The sequence below is a fragment of the Bombina bombina genome, chromosome 5 (genome assembly GCF_027579735.1).
Source record: "Bombina bombina isolate aBomBom1 chromosome 5, aBomBom1.pri, whole genome shotgun sequence".
NCBI lineage: Eukaryota > Metazoa > Chordata > Amphibia > Anura > Bombinatoridae > Bombina > Bombina bombina.
The window spans coordinates 51,356,657-51,372,945 of NC_069503.1; the positions used below are offsets into that span (position 1 = coordinate 51,356,657).

Below are 16,289 nucleotides of genomic sequence, written 5' to 3' on the forward strand. Positions count from 1 at the left end.
TGAGAGCTGTCTTTTAAATAGGATAACTGTTTTACAGCTAATGGTTGAAGTATGCTATCTACCCATGCTCCCAAAGGCTCAAACAAGGACTCCACTCCAGAGACAATGGGTCTACCGGGTGGATTAGTGAGGTCCTTGGGGACATGGTAAAAGATAGGAACAAGGGGATTCTTAGGTACCAAATTGTCCAGATCAGATTCTCTAAAGACTCCCAGGTATATACCCTCAGTGATTAATTTCACAAGATCCTTTTTGTACCCAAAAGTAGGGTTTCTTGTGAGTTTTTGATATACCTTAGGGTCCAATAATTGTGAAAGTGCCTCACGAAAGTAAGACTCTTTATCTAGGACGACAATGCTTCCCCCCTTATCTGAATTTCTAATCACAATCTGATCATTATTTTTGAGAGTGTTAATCGCCATTCTCTCCCTATAACTCAGATTGTGGGAGGCTGCATTGTCGTTCACAGTCTGTTCTAGCTGTAGGATGTCCTCTTGAACCAATCTTTGGTACGCATTAATATGAGGACCCCTATACTGAACTGGATAGAAATCAGACCTTAATTTTGTGGGTTTGAGGACATCATTCGGTGAGGTTTCATTTCTCTCACCACTATAGAGCTCAGCAAGTTGTACCACAGAATAGGCCTCACTGAAAGATAAATGAGATCTGTCAGATTGAAAAGAAGCTGAATCATCAACTGACTCCTCAATATCAACTTCTACTGGGTCTCTAGTGAGAGAGAAATAACGCTTTAGTGCCAATTTCCTTATAAATTTGTTTAGGTCAAGGGGGACGCTTCCGGGTGGCGGCCATGATGGTTGTTTATTTCAGTGGCTAAAGAGTTGAGCTAATATATCCATTGCATATCGCTTAGCTACGGCTCCATCTAGGATTAAAACTAACTTATATTAACACTGCAATATACGCTGAAGAGTTTGATCTAAAATGAGATGCCAACTTTAACCCTGAGGTACCGGAATGGTGAGGTACGCAGTGGTGGCCTAGAAGCAGGCCAGACCTTCACCTAACCCCCCCGGTGATCCGGGTATAGCAGATTTGTAAGGAGAGACAGATTGAACGCAGCTAGCCGGTCACACTGTTAACCGGAAATCATATCCTGTTACCAAACCGCTTGTGCAGGGTGGAAGGAGAAAGGAGTCCCATACAAGTATTATCCTCACGCACGGAGAGCTGTAGCCAAGTGCAGGGCATCAGGCTGCCAAAAATATGGAAGTAGAAAAATACGGCAGGCTCTCACTCCAAAACTTTAAATAAAACTGCAAAATGTATTGAGTCATTTAAAAATTCGTTACAGACTTGGCAGGTAAAACAAGCAGGGAAATCATACATGTTTCACGCCCCCTACAGGCGCTTACTCATAGATAAGGAACTCTGTGAGAAACCCCATCTATTTATGCCGTGTGAGTCATAGACTTAACTATTACATTGCCACACAGGCACAAAAAAGAAAAAGGTTAAAAACAGACTGCTTGTTGTTAGATACTTGGGGTAGTATCCCAAATGGCTAGAAAATAATTAATTAGATGAGACAATAAGATGGCACTTTTTGATCTACAAACAGAAAAAACAGAAAATACAGAAAAAACTGAGAAAAGATGCATTAAAATAAGCAATATGAAAAAGCAATTGAGAAAACACCTTATGTTGTAATATGGTATAATATGGCATACTATAATAATTTTTTCAACCCCAGTTATATTTGAGCTAATTATAGAGCTAGCGACAGAGACTGAATAATATTTTTTTCAAATATTGATGGATACTGAAAATTGTTCAGGTAAAATACTGAATACTGTCAAAGTAAACCTGAAATTTAACAGTAAATCTTCATAAGTCCTGGATTGGACCAAATATAAAGTCAAACAAAATTAGACTAATCATGAGTAGAGAAAGATACATCCCTAAAAAAACATTAGTTATCAATAAAAAAATCAATGTCACATTCTCTGTTCATGCCTTGGGGGGCAAGGGTCTTCAGCTTAAGGATCCAGTAAAGTTCCTGTTTCTCCAAAGCTTTGGCCCTATTTCCTCCCCTAGTTGGCACTAAGGCCATATCTATAACTTGAACTGATAAGCTAGCAATATGAGTTAAATGAAAATTATTAAAATGATTCGCAACTGTGGAATCTTTGTTATAATTTTTTACATCTCTGACGTGTTCACTGTATCTAGTCCTAAGCATTCTAGTCGTTTTGCCCACATATTGACAATGGCAAAGATTGCATGTCAGGAGGTAAACTACATATTGCGAACCACAATTAGCATAAAATTTGGTATCAAAGATATCACCTGTAATTTGGCTACAAAATCGGTGCCCTATACTAACGTTAGGACAAGTATAACAAATTATATTTCCACATTTAAATGTGCCATATTTTTTAAGCCATGTACTTTGATTTTTATGAGAACCGCATATAACCTGACTAGGTGATAGTATTTGTGACAAAGTCCTAGATTTTTTAGGGACAAATTTACAGTGACTGGTATAAGGATATAAGATCTCATCTGCCTTTAAGATGTGTAAATGCTTTTTTAAAATACTCACAATCTCATCATACTGTTGGCTGTATTCAGTTGAAAAAAACTATTGAGTCTTCAAAACCTTTATTAGTTTTGGGACTCTTTTTACTGAGTGCTGATTTATTTTCTCTAGTTTTTTTTCTTTGCAGGATTCAAGAAGATTATATTTGTACCCTCTTTTGACAAGTCTATCCCTGAGTTCATTGGCTTGTTCATCATAAATGAGATCACTCTTGGTATTTCTTCTAACTCTAAGAAATTGAGACTTAGGGATAGACTTGATCAAGTGGTCTGGGTGTTGAGAGGAAGCATGTAGAATTGTATTACCCACAGTGGGTTTGCGGTACGTTTTGGTTACAATTTTCATATTTTCAATACATATATTGAGATCCAGATAGTTAACCTGCTCCTCACTGAAAGCCCCTGTAAATGAGAGTCCCAACTCATTGTGATTACAATATGACAAAAATTAATCAAATTGAGAGTCTACAACAGGGTACCTAACAATGAGGAGCAGGTCATCTATGTAGCGCACTAGTAACTCAATCCTGCTCTGCCATGGATTTTTAGGAGTGTAAATATAAAGTAATTCCCACCATGCAACGAATATATTTGCAAATGAGGGCGCAAATTTTGCGCCCATGGCCGTGCCACAAATTTGAAGGAAAAATTCCTCATTAAATAAAAAATAATTATGTGACAATAAAAAGCTCAAAACACTGCAAATATATTTGATATGTTCCAAGGAGTACTTAGATTCTTTGTTTAGGAAAAAAGCAACAGCTTGTATTCCCAATGATTGGGGGATGGATGTATACAATGAAACAATATCCATTGTCACACAGGTGTAACCTGGTTTCCAGATGGTATTATCAAGTGTCAACAAGAGATGCGAAGTGTCCCTAAGGTAGGACAGCTGGGATACAGCTAGCGGCTGTAATTTTGAGTCAATCCATTCTGCCATCGGCTCAAACAATGAGCCAATGCCAGCCACAATTGGCCTACCTGGGGGACTCCGCTTATCCTTGTGGATTTTGGGGACATGGTGAAAAATGGGGCAGATCGGGTATTGTGGCACCAGTATATCCATGTCTGTATCTTTAAACAATCCCAAACAGATACCCTCTTCAACTATCTTAGTCAATTTGTTTTGAAAAACTTTAGTGGGGTTATGATTGAGTTTTTTGTGCACTTTATTGTCGGACAATTGCCTATATGCTTCATCTATATACAGTTGTTTGTTCATAACTACAATGCTGCCCCCCTTATCCGAATCATTTAAATAATTTTCATTTAACTCATATTGCTAGCTTATCAGTTCAAGTTATAGATATGGCCTTAGTGCCAACTAGGGGAGGAAATAGGGCCAAAGCTTTGGAGAAAAAGGAACTTTACTGGATCCTTAAGCTGAAGACCCTTGCCCCCCAAGGCATGAACAGAGAATGTGACATTGATTTTTTTATTGATAACTAATGTTTTTTTAGGGATGTATCTTTCTCTACTCATGATTAGTCTAATTTTGTTTGACTTTATATTTGGTCCAATCCAGGACTTATGAAGATTTACTGTTTAATTTCAGGTTTACTTTGACAGTATTCAGTATTTTACCTGAACAATTTTCAGTATCCTTCAATATTTGAAAAAAATATTATTCAGTCTCTGTCGCTAGCTCTATAATTAGCTCAAATATAACTGGGGTTGAAAAAATTATTATAGTATGCCATATTATACCATATTACAACATAAGGTGTTTTCTCAATTGCTTTTTCATATTGCTTATTTTAATGCATCTTTTCTCAGTTTTTTCTGTATTTTCTGTTTTTTCTGTTTGTAGATCAAAAAGTGCCATCTTATTGTCTCATCTAATGAATTATTTTCTAGCCATTTGGGATACTACCCCAAGTATCTAACAACAAGCAGTCTGTTTGTAACCTTTTTCTTTTTTGTGCCTGTGTGGCAATGTAATAGTTAAGTCTATGACTCACACGGCATAAATAGATGGGGTTTCTCACAGAGTTCCTTATCTATGAGTAAGCGCCTGTAGGGGGCGCAAAACATGTAAGATTTCCCTGCTTGTTTTACTTGCCATGTCTGTAATGAATTTTTAAATGACTCAATAAATTTTGCAGTTTTATTTAAAGTTTTGGAGTGAGAGCCTGCCGTATTTTTCTACTTCCATAGCAGCTTTGTAAGCTGTCTTGTTCCTTCCCCACATAGTAAGGGGGAACCGTCAACTGTTATAAACCTGACTTTTTGAGCGCAAATGGAGGCTTTGGCGAAATGGAAGACTCAAGTGGACCGGCTTCTGCACGATGATTATCGAGAGCTGGATAGGGGACTGACGGAGATGCTCCTCAATATGAGGCCTCAAAATGGGTCCCAGCAGGGTTCCACCGACAGCGAGTACAGCCTAGATCCCTATGTGGCTATGGGGGTTAGTTGGAGGGCTGTCCCCTTGACTACAGCACAAATCTCGGCGAGCCCCGACCCTGCCAAACATATACCTACCCTTGGACCATTATTGGAAGGTCCTGAGAGCGCTGCAGACTCTATCTACAAAGTGAAGCCCTCTACTCCCGGAATGCAGTTCAGACCGGGTCTGGGAGGTGATACGACAACTACCGCTAGCGAAACCGAGGAGCATGTTCCCGCACACAATACCTGTGAGAGAGATGGTCACACCGCAGGGAAACAGCACCGGGCTTTCTTTTCTGTGTCGAGGGGCCTCGCACCCTTGAGGACTATACCCTTGGGCTCCTTGAAGATTTGGTGCCGCTGGCCCTCAGCCGTTGGTGGGTACAGAGCATATGTGGAGCCTGGCCCACTATTCAGCATTCAGAGCCCGTGGAAAATCTGTCAAATTCACTCAGAGGGATGGCAATTTGCTGAGTCTGAATTTGATATGTTGGACAAGGTGCCACAAGTCGAACGACAAGGCGTGGGTTAGTTGAGATGGTGAGATCATTCCCACCTAGCCTTGTATAGCTTCATGGATTCTAAAAGTATTCTATACCTTAGCCCACGATTACTGATAGCGATCCTGAGAGCAACACAAGTGAGAAATGGCGTCTTATTAACTGTGCCCCTAATGCAAGGACGATAAGGGGACAGATTAATAGTCTACTGATATTATGAAGGCCCTGAGTCTGAGACTTATTCAGTGACTTATGACAACAGTTTCTGAATGCCATGCTTGTTTTTTTTTTTTCCTTTTTTTCTTTATTTTTATACATACTAACCAGCTACAGCCTCTCTGTATCTCTTTACATTATAATGTCTTAGTCCTCTCCCTAATTTAATTTTTTGAGGGCTCCTACTGTTTCCTGATATCCTGCCCTCAGGTATGGTTCTTAATTTATGCAACACCTATTTTGTTTCAGATGGGTAGGACTATGAAAGGAACCTATGTACATTATATATGCTGAGCGCAGTGTCTGCTATCTGTTAAATATTTATTCTGTCTATTGTATGTTCTATATCCAAGGGTCTGTAGTCCATCACCATATCTAACTGCATGTGGTATATAGACTTGGAGTCTGACATTATAGACGCAAGGTTGCCGCATATTCCTGGTAAGCCATGAGCTCTGATTCCTAGCCTTGCACTTACCCCTCTGGACTATTACCCTCTAGAGAGGTACTTTTGCATAACGCCTCCTATGCCTAATTAATCTGTTGCTTTTAGTTATGATGGTCCCCCCAACACAATAAAATATCAAAACACTTTATCAAAACACTTCATCAAACACTTTATCTAATCCCGCCATTTAATTGAGAGATCAATAGTGTTTATATATTCTGTTCACTCCCCTCACTTAGGAATTACTTATCTAGACCGGTCCTAGAGTGACCTTTGAATATTGAGGGTATAATCACTAAACTATAAAATGAGGTTCCACCTTTACAGGTTCTGAGCAATATATGTTCTTCACCAGTTTTACGTTAGAGTTTTATACACCAGATACTGTCCATGCAATATTACCCTTATGAGCTCACTGTTCACTCATATAGCTGTAGTATAATTAAAAAATGTGAGAATGATATGGATAGTTACGATCCCTTAGTCCTTTGGTAACTACCCACATACATGTCACCTGTGATGTTTGTGTGTACTCTAATAGCGTATTATCACTACAAATGGTCATATCTGGTTTGTTATGTTTCTTTACCATTTTTACAAGGTCTATGTTTTATATTCCAGCCATTTGTACGAGAGATAGTCAGCAGTATTTAGCTATGTGTACTGCTATAACTTCTGAGACCTACAGTTATCACTCGCATGCATACCATCCGTGATGTTTGTGTGCTCTCTGATTTGGTATTCTCATTGTAAATGGACGCATCTTATTTGTTATATTTATCTGAAATCTCAATAAAAATTAAAAATTTTTTTTTTTTTGTTTAGGTCAAGCAATGGATTAAAGCTTGAAAAGTTAGACGTAGGGGCAAAGCCTAATCCCTTAGTTAACACTTTACTTTCATCAACAGTAAGATTATAATGGGACAGGTTAATAATGCTAAATCCAACAGTGTCTTTATTGTTTAAACAGTCTCTTTGTTTACTGAAACCATCACCAATTAATGTCCCTTCTTCTTCTTTAGTTTTCCTGTTCCTTTGTTTCCTCCATCTTTTTCTTCTTCTTTTCCTGACATAGCCGTCTGTCTTGTCTTGGGTCTCACAACTAAGGGTGTGTCCTCTGATCTGTCCCTCGTTGTGCCCTGTAAAAAATCAGAGGGAGGAGGGGAAAGCGAAGAAGAGACAGAAGAGGGGGAGGAGGAGCCAGTGGTCACATAAGAAGTGCACATAAAAGACAATTCTGAATCTGAATTGTCCCCTTCAGAGCCACTGAAGACAACTTTCTTTTGATGTTTCTTCTTTTTCAGTATGGACTTTGGAGCCTGTGAAGTTGACTCTTGCTCGTCTTCAATAGATTCATTCACTTTATTCTGAATTTTATGCTGCTTTCTATGTTTATTCCTATTTGCTCTCTGTAGCTTTCTGAGGGTCGCCCAATTATACACCTTCTCAGTGTCATAGTCTTCTCACCTTTTTTAATTAGTAGGATATAAATAGCACATCGTTTAATCATGTACTAGGTCTATGAGTAAGCGCCTGTAGGGGGCACGAAACGCGTCAGCCTGTTACCTGTTCCACACCTATAGCCTGACTGATAGTGATTTTTTGGATTGGTATTTACCGTGTATTCTTTCCAATAAACTTGGGATTTTATTTGCAACCAAACTATGTGTGAAGCGCCTGCCATTACTTTCTACTCTTGTGTATCACAGTAGTTTGATTCACTACCCACGGCTATGGAACTCCAGGATCAGCAGTGGTTCTACTTCCGGTTCACACCGGATTGAGGGAGATTGTGTGCTGGAGTCATTGGATCCTCCTTGCTCTTTACACAAGGGATAATACACACTGTGCTGCTCTCTGTGCTAGTGAAGGTTTAATACACACTGTGCTGCTCTCAGTGCTAGTGAAGGGTTAATACCCACTACATATTTATGGTCTACTGAAGGGTTAATGCACAATATTGCTCTCTATGCTGGTTAATGGAATTAATACGCACCGCATACCCCCCCAACTGTCCCAATTTTTGCGGGATAGTCCCGATTTTAGGGGTCTGTCCCGCTGTCCCGGGTTGCTAGCCATCTGTCCTGCATTGCCCCATGCATTTAAAAAAAAAAAAAAAAAACAGGACCCCATACAATGAATTACAGGTACCCATATATGATGTAGAGTGTGTATCTGCATGTGTAAGTGTATGCTATGTAGTGTGTGTGTGTATCTGCTTGTATAAGTGTATGCTATGTAATGTGTGTGTATCTGCCTGTATAAGTGTATGCTGTGTAGTGTGTATGTATCTGCATGTATAAGTGTATGCTAAGTAGTGTGTGTGTATCTGCATGTATAAGTGTATGCTATGTAGTGTGTGTGTATCTGCATGTATAAGTGTATGCTATGTAGTGTGTGTGTGTATCTGCCTGTATAAGTGTATGCTATGTAGTGTGTGTGTGTATCTGCCTGTATAAGTGTATGCTATGTAGTGTGTGTGTATCTGCATGTATAAGTGTATGCTATGTAGTGTGTGTGTATCTGTATGTATAAGTGTATGCTATGTAGTGTGTGTGTATCTGCCTGTATAAGTGTATGCTGTGTAGCGTGTGTGTGTATCTGCCTGTATAAGTGTATGCTATGTAGTGTGTGTGTATTTGCCTGTATAAGTGTATGCTATGTAGTGTGTGTGTGTGTGTGTGTATCTGCCTGTATAAGTGTATGCTATGTAGTGTGTGTGTATCTGCATGTATAAGTGTATGCTATGTAGTGTGTGTGTATCTGTATGTATAAGTGTATGCTATGTAGTGTGTGTGTATTTGCATGTATAAGTGTATGCTATGTAGTGTGTGTGTATCTGCCTGTATAAGTGTATGCTATATAGTGTGTATCTGCATGTATAAGTGTATGTTATGTAGTGTGTGTGTATCTGCATGTATAAGTGTATGCTATTTAGTGTGTGTGTATCTGCCTATATAAGTGTATGCTATATAGTGTGTGTGTATCTGCCTGTATAAGTGTATGCTATGTAGTGTGTGTGTATCTGCCTGTATAAGTGTATGCTATGTAGTGTGTGTGTATCTGCATGTATAAGTGTATGCTATGTAGTGTGTGTGTGTATCTGCCTGTATAAGTGTATGCTATGTAGTGTTTGTGTGTATCTGCCTGTATAAGTATATGCTATGTAGTGTGTGTGTGTGTATATCTGCCTTTATAAGTGTATGCTATGTAGTGTGTGTGTATCTGCATGTATAAGTGTATGCTATGTAGTGTGTGTGTGTATCTGCATGTATAAGTGTATGCTATGTAGTGTGTGTGTATCTGCCTGTATAAGTGTATGCTATATAGTGTGTGTATGCTATGTAGTGTGTGTGTGTATCTGCATGTATAAGTGTATGCTATGTAGTGTGTGTGTATCTGCATGTATAAGTGTATGCTATGTAGTGTGTGTGTGTGTATCTGCATGTATAAGTGTATGCTATGTAGTGTGTGTGTGTATCTGCCTGTATAAGTGTATACTATGTAGTGTGTGTATCTGCATGTATAAGTGTATGCTATGTAGTGTGTGTGTGTATCTACATGTATAAGTGTATGCTATGTACTGTGTGTGTGTGTGTGTGTGTATCTGCCTGTATAAGTGTATGCTATGTAGTGTGTGTGTGTGTATCTGCATGTATAAGTGTATGCTATGTAGTGTGTGTGTATCTGCATGTATAAGTGTATGCTATGTAGTGTGTGTGTATCTGCATGTATATGTGTATGCTATGTATTGTGTGTGTATCTGCCTGTATAAGTGTATGCTATGTAGTGTGTGTGTATCTGCAGGTATAAGTTTATGCTATGTAGTGTGTGTGTATCTGCATGTATAAGTGTATGCTATGTAGTGTGTGTATCTGTATGTATAAGTGTATGCTATGTAGTGTGTGTGTATTTGCCTGTATAAGTGTATGCTATGTAGTGTGTGTATCTGCCTGTATAAGTGTATGCTATGTAGTGTGTGTATCTGCCTGTATAAGTGTATGCTATGTAGTGTGTGTGTATGTGCCTGTATAAGTGTATGCTATGTAGTGTGTGTGTATCTGCGTGTATAAGTGTATGCTATGTAGTGTGTGTGTATCTGCCTGTATAAGTGTATGCTATGTAGTGTGTGTGTATCTGCATGTATAAGTGTATGCTATGTAGTGTATGTGTATCTGCATGTATAAGTGTATGCTATGTAGTGTGTGTGTATCTGCCTGTATAAGTGTATGCTATGTAGTGTGTGTGTGCATCTGTATGTATAAGTGTATGCTATGTAGTGTGTGTGTGCATCTGCATGTATAAGTGTATGCTATGTAGTGTGTGTGCATCTGCATGTATAAGTGTATGCTATTTAGTGTGTGTGTATCTGCATGTATAAGTGTATGCTATGTAGTGTGTGTGCATCTGCATGTTTAAGTGTATGCTATGTAGTGTGTGTGTATCTGCATGTATAAGTGTATGCTATGTAGTGTGTGTGTATCTACCTGTATCAGTGTATGCTATGTAGTGTGTGTGTATCTGCATGTATAAGTGTATGCTATGTAGTGTGTGTGTATCTGCATGTGTAAGTGTATGCTATGTAGTGTGTGTGTATCTGCATGTGTAAGTGTATGCTATGTAGTGTGTTACTGTGCATTTTTGCTGATTTTAAAGGCCAGAATCTAGAATATTAATGGGGAATGCAGAGAGCAGTTTTAAAGAATCTATTATTATATGTCAAATTAAGATAAAAATATTTAGCACTGTCTCTGCCAGGGCTAATTTTAAATACAGAGCTCACATAGCTATACCAGTGGTTTGAGTTTGTTTGATTTGCTGCCTAAGAGTAGTAAAAGATTTTTTTTTTTTTATATTACTTTGGTCTTATCATTTTTTTTAAACCCCCTCCCTGCTCCTGCCCATCACATTTAAATTTTTTGACCGGGGGGGAGGGGTGTCCCTCTTTTGAATTTTGAACTGTTGGGAGGTTTGCACACTGTGCAGCTCTTTCTTAATGAAGGGGTTATACACTGTGCAGATTTCTGTGCTAGTGAAGGGGTTAATAGAAGCTGCACAGCTCTCTGTGCTGGTGAAGGGGTTAATACAAAGTGCAGCTCCTCTCAGTGCTAGTGAAAGTGCTAATATAAGCTAATATATATTGTGTAGCTTTATGTATATAGTGTAGCTGTAATGCACTAGTAGAGGATATGACAGTGACAATGGGCTCAGTGCTAGTGAAAGTGCTAATATATATTGTGTAGCTGTAATGCACTAGTAGAGGATATGACAGTGACAATGTGCTCAGTGCTAGTGAAAGTGCTAATATATATTGTGTAGCTTTATGTATATAGTGTAGTTTTATGTATATAGTGTAGCTTTATGTATATAGTGTAGTTTTATGTATATAGTGCAGCTGTAATGCACTAGTAGAGGATATGACAGTGACAATGTGCTCAGTGCTAGTGAAAGTGCTAATATATATTGTGTAGCTTTATGTATATAGTGCAGCTGTAATGCACTAGTAGAGGATATAACAGTGACAATGGGCTCAGTGCTAGTGAAAGTGCTAATATATATTGTGTAGCTTTATGTATATAGTGTAGCTGTAATGCACTAGTAGAGGATATGACAGTGACAATGTGCTCAGTGCTAGTGAAAGTGCTAATATATATTGTGTAGCTTTATGTATATAGTGTAGCTGTAATGCACTAGTAGAGGATATGACAGTGACAATGTGCTCAGTGCTAGTGAAAGTGCTAATATATATTGTGTAGCTTTATGTGTATAGTTTAGCTGTAATGCACTAGTAGAGGATATGACAGTGACAATGTGCTCAGTGCTCGTGAAAGTGCTAATATATATTGTGTAGCTTTATGTATATAGTGTAGCTTTATGTATATAGTGCAGCTGTAATGCACTAGTAGAGGATATGACAGTGACAATGTGCTCAGTGCTAGTGAAAGTGCTAATATATATTGTGTAGCTTTATGTATATAGTGTAGCTTTATGTATATAGTGTAGCTTTATGTATATAGTGCAGCTGTAATGCACTAGTAGAGGATATGACAGTGACAATGTGCTCAGTGCTGGTGAAAGTGCTAATATATATTGTGTAGCTTTATGTATATAGTGTAGCTGTAATGCACTAGTAGAGGATGACAGTGACAATGTGCTCAGTGCTAGTGAAAGTGCTAATATATATTGTGTAGCTTTATGTATATAGTGTAGCTGTAATGCACTAGTAGAGGATATGACAGTGACAATGTGCTCAGTGCTAGTGAAAGTGCTAATATATATTGTGTAGCTTTATGTATATAGTGTAGCTGTAATGCACTAGTAGAGGATGTGACAGTGACAATGTGCTCAGTGCTAGTGAAAGTGCTAATATATATTGTGTAGCTTTATGTATATAGTGTAGCTGTAATGCACTAGTAGAGGATATGACAGTGACAATGGGCTCAGTGCTAGTGAAAGTGCTAATATATATTGTGTAGCTTTATGTATATAGTGTAGCTGTAATGCACTAGTAGAGGATATGACAGTGACAATGGGCTCAGTGCTAGTGAAAGTACTAATATATATTGTATAGCTTTATGTATATAGTGTAGCTTTATGTATATAGTGTAGTTTTATGTATATAGTGTAGCTTTATATATATATATATATATATATATATATATATATATATATAGTGCAGCTGTAATGCACTAGTAGAGGATATGACAGTGACAATGTGCTCAGTGCTAGTGAAAGTACTAATATATATTGTATAGCTTTATGTATATAGTGTAGCTTTATGTATATAGTGTAGCTTTATATATATATATATATATATATATATATATATAGTGCAGCTGTAATGCACTAGTAGAGGATATGACAGTGACAATGTGCTCAGTGCTAGTGAAAGTGCTAATATATATTGTGTAGCTTTATGTATATAGTGTAGCTGTAATGCACTAGTAGAGGATATGACAGTGACAATGGGCTCAGTGCTAGTGAAAGTGCTAATATATATTGTGTAGCTTTATGTATATAGTGTAGCTGTAATGCACTAGTAGAGGATATGACAGTGACAATGTGCTCAGTGCTAGTGAAAGTGCTAATATATATTGTGTAGCTTTATGTATATAGTGTAGCTGTAATGCACTAGTAGAGGATGTGACAGTGACAATGTGCTCAGTGCTAGTGAAAGTGCTAATATATATTGTGTAGCTTTATGTATATAGTGTAGCTGTAATGCACTAGTAGAGGATATGACAGTGACAATGGGCTCAGTGCTAGTGAAAGTGCTAATATATATTGTGTAGCTTTATGTATATAGTGTAGCTGTAATGCACTAGTAGAGGATATGACAGTGACAATGGGCTCAGTGCTAGTGAAAGTACTAATATATATTGTATAGCTTTATGTATATAGTGTAGCTTTATGTATATAGTGTAGTTTTATGTATATAGTGTAGCTTTATATATATATATATATATATATATATATATATATATATATATATATATATATAGTGCAGCTGTAATGCACTAGTAGAGGATATGACAGTGACAATGTGCTCAGTGCTAGTGAAAGTACTAATATATATTGTATAGCTTTATGTATATAGTGTAGCTTTATGTATATAGTGTAGCTTTATATATATATATATATATATATATATATATAGTGCAGCTGTAATGCACTAGTAGAGGATATGACAGTGACAATGTGCTCAGTGCTAGTGAAAGTGCTAATATATATTGTGTAGCTTTATGTATATAGTGTAGCTGTAATGCACTAGTAGAGGATATGACAGTGACAATGGGCTCAGTGCTAGTGAAAGTGCTAATATATATTGTGTAGCTTTATGTATATAGTGTAGCTGTAATGCACTAGTAGAGGATATGACAGTGACAATGTGCTCAGTGCCAGTGAAAGTGCTAATATATATTGTGTAGCTTTATGTATATAGTGTAGCTGTAATGCACTAGTACAGAGGATAGGACAGTGACAATGTGCTCAGTGCTAGTGAAAGTGCTAATATATATTGTGTAGCTTTATGTATATAGTGTAGCTTTATGTATATAGTGTAGCTGTAATGTACTAGTAGAGGATATGACAGTGACAATGTGCTCAGTGCTAGTGAAAGTGCTAATATATAATGTGTAGCTTTATGTATATAGTGTAGCTGTAATGCACTAGTAGAGGATATGACAGTGACAATGTGCTCAGTGCTAGTGAAAGTGCTAATATATATTGTGTAGCTTTATGTATATAGTGTAGCTGTAATGCACTAGTAGAGGATATGACAGTGACAATGGGCTCAGTGATAGTGAAAGTGCTAATATATATTGTGTAGCTTTATGTATATAGCGTAGCTGTAATGCACTAGTAGAGGATATGACAGTGACAATGTGCTCAGTGCTAGTGAAAGTGCTAATATATATTGTGTAGCTTTATGTATATAGCGTAGCTGTAATGCACTAGTAGAGGATATGACAGTGACAATGTGCTCAGTGCTAGTGAAAGTGCTAATATATATTGTGTAGCTTTATGTATATAATGTAGCTGTAATGCGCTAGTAGAGGATGTGACAGTGACAATGGGCTCAGTTACTAATTTTATGAATTTGCAGCATTTAAACAATGTTAAAAAGCATCCAATTTGTCTTTGAAATGGTTGCATATTTTCTTTTGTCTGATTGGCTGCTGCTGCTTAACATGTGACTTCTCAGCGTGTATTCTGGGAGATGTAGTTCAGTATTGAACTGACCTTTGTTCCCCTCCCATTTACTTCCTGTGCAGCTGCTGCTGGGTGAGTGAGCCAGGCTGTGTGTATTGTGTGATAAAACGTTTTAGTCACTTTCTAGTCTTCTTAAAAAGTTTATAATTATTATTATAAATGTTGTTCTTTTATTGTATGTTATTTACCTGCTTGTGCCAGGCAATGGGATAGTAAGTGCTGTTTCTCTTTGTGTTAGTGAAGGGTTAATACACACTGTGCTGTTTCTCTTTGTGCTAGTGAAGGGTTAATACACACTGTGCTTCTCTGTGCTAGTGAAGGGGTTAATACACACTGTGCTGCTCTCTGTGCAGTGAAGGGTTAATACACATTGTGCTGCTCACTGTGCTAGTGAAGGGGTTAATGTACAATGTGCTCACTGTGCTAGTGAAGGGGTTAATGTACAATGTGCTCACTGTGCTAGTGAAGGGGTTAATGTACAATGTGCTCTCTGTGCTAGTGAAGGGTTAATACATACTGTGCTTCTCTGTGCTAGTGAAGGGTTAATACACACTGTGCTGCTCTCTGTGCTAGTGAAGGGTTAATACACACTGTTCTGCTCGCTGTGCCAGTGAAGGGTTAATACACACTGTGCTGCTCTCTGTGCTAGTGAAGGGATAATACACACTGTGCTGCTCTATGTGCTAGTGAAGGGTTAATACACACTGTGCGGCTCTCTGTGCTAGTGAAGGGTTAATACACACTGTGCAGCTCTCTGTGCTAGTGAAGGGTTAATACACACTGTACTGCTCTCTGTGCTAATGAAGGGTTAATACACACTGTGCTGCTCTCTGTGCTAGTGAAGGGTTAATACACACTGTGCTGCTCTCTGTGCTAGTGAAGGGTTAATCCACACTGTGCTGCTCTCTGTGCTAGTGAAGGGTTAATCCACACTGTGCTGCTCTCTGTGCTAGTGAAGGGTTAATCCACACTGTGCTGCTCTCTGTGCTAGTGAAGGATTAATACACACTGTTCTGCTCTTTGTACTAGTGAAGGGTTAATACAAACTGTGCTGCTCTCTGTGCTAGTGAAGGGTTAATACACACTGTTCTGCTCTCGGTGTTAGTGAAGGGTTAATACTCTGTGCGGCTCTCTGTTCCAGTGAAGGGTTAATACACACTGTGCCCCCAAAGCACACATTATCAGCGCTGCTTTATCGAGGGGCACACAGTAACTAGCGCAGAGGGGTGTCCAGTAACTGAAGGGTTAATACACACTGTTGCTCTTTCTTAGTGAAGGGGTTATACACTGTGCATATTTCTGTGCTAGCGAATGGGTTAATACAAGCTGCACAGCTTTCTGTGCTAGTGAAGGGGTTAATAATAATAGTGAAGGGGTTATTACACACTGTGCTGCTCTCTGTGCCAGTGAAGGGTTAATGCACACTGTGCTGCTCTCTCTGCTAGTGAAGGGTT

General features: G+C 38.3%; 1 pseudogene; it reads left to right on the top strand.

Moving 5' to 3' along the window:
• LOC128661295 (zinc finger protein 91-like) overlaps window positions 1-16,289 on the top strand; it is a 272,986-nt pseudogene that overhangs the window by 190,492 nt on the left and 66,205 nt on the right.